Here is a 1,596-nt window from a genome sequence, read left to right on the forward strand (position 1 = left end):
TAATTTATCTGATCTTATTATGTAAAGGGGCTCTTGAGAACAGCTGGTTTATCTCAATATGGTATATTCAGAATAGTCAAATAAAGTTTGTTGTTTGTTTTTGAGACAAAGTCTCACTGTTGCCCAGGCTGTAGTGCAGTGGTGCATTCCTCAGCCTCCTGAGTAGCAGGGCTACAGACACGTGCCCCCATGCCCAGCTGATTTTTAAATTTTATGTAGAGATGGGGTCTCCCTGTGTTGCCAAGGCTGGTCTCAAATTTCTGGGCTCAAGGGGTCCTCCTGCCTCAGCCTCCCAAAGTGCTGGGATTGCAGGTGTGAGCCACCACACCCAGCCACTGCCCTGGTCTTTCAAAGCACTGGGATTACAGGTGAGCCTTAATTTAGAGACAGTATTTCCCTTCAGAGCAGAGATCAGGCTTGTTTACTTTCCTGTATAATAAAGTTAATGTCTCCCTCCAGAGCAAAGACTTTGCAGGTTTAAAAGTTGTCATTCGAAACTAATGGGAGTTCTGTGGCGCCTCTGGCCTGGCCTTCCCTTTCTTGTCTGACTCGAGAAACCAACTGAGTTCCTGTTTCTAGTAGCTTAGCTCCCACTGCCTGGGAGGAATCAGGGACTCTGCAGCCCCTGCCAGCTGTCCTTGAATCCCATCCAGGTCAGTTCTAGATTCTAAACTGAATTTTTTTCATGATAATTGTCAAAACAGTGAGGAAAGCCCTAAAAAAAAAAAGTCATTGACCCTTCCTAAACAATTCTCTTAATATATATATTCTAAGACTTTTTAATGTACATACTATATTAGAAATCCAGTTCTCTTGTAGAGTTCTCATTGAGGGCACAAACATTTATTTCCATCTCCTGTGTAACTATTCATAAACTTAAAGATGATTACTGGAGCAACTTTCACCTTTCTCAGGTTAAATAAGCACTGTGCCTTTAACCTTTCCACATAAATTCTGTTTTCTAATTTTTTGGAGTTTTTTTGTTTGTTTGTTTTTTGGTGTTTTTTTTTTGGTTTTTGGGGGTTTTTTTGTTTTTTTTTTGTTTTTGTTTTTGTTTTGCTATTTTGTGTTTTCTAATTTTTAATCTTTTGGTTAATCATGCCTCTGGATTTTTTCCCATTTTCTTCATCTCTTGAATTTAGAGCCCAGGATCGGATACAATACCCTAGTAAGGGGTTAATTCCTATTGCATAGATTTTTGAGACCTGCCACAGACTAGTTGAGGACAGATACTGTTTTATATTTTTCTAGTATCAGTAACTTTCTAGCACATGTAGGTGCTCAGTAAGTTCTTACTGATTGATTGGTGTATCCCAGAATTGTTTTTGAGTTGTAAATCACAGTACCGCTTTGCTGATTCATGTTTAATGTTTGCTTCACTATAAAAATTGTAAAGTAAAAAACAGCAAGAAACTCTACAAATGGTGAACAATGGCTATAAATCATAGAACCATCTTTGTTTTTGTGAGAAGTTTTTTTTTTTTGAGACGGAGTCTCACTCTGTCGCCCATGCTGGAGTGCAGTGGCGCGATCTCGGCTCGCTGCAAGCTCCGCCTCCCGGGTTCCCGCCATTCTCTTGTCTCAGCCTCCCGAGTA

Source organism: Mandrillus leucophaeus, unplaced genomic scaffold (genome assembly GCF_000951045.1).
Source record: "Mandrillus leucophaeus isolate KB7577 unplaced genomic scaffold, Mleu.le_1.0 Scaffold467, whole genome shotgun sequence".
NCBI classification, from domain to species: Eukaryota; Metazoa; Chordata; class Mammalia; order Primates; family Cercopithecidae; genus Mandrillus; species Mandrillus leucophaeus.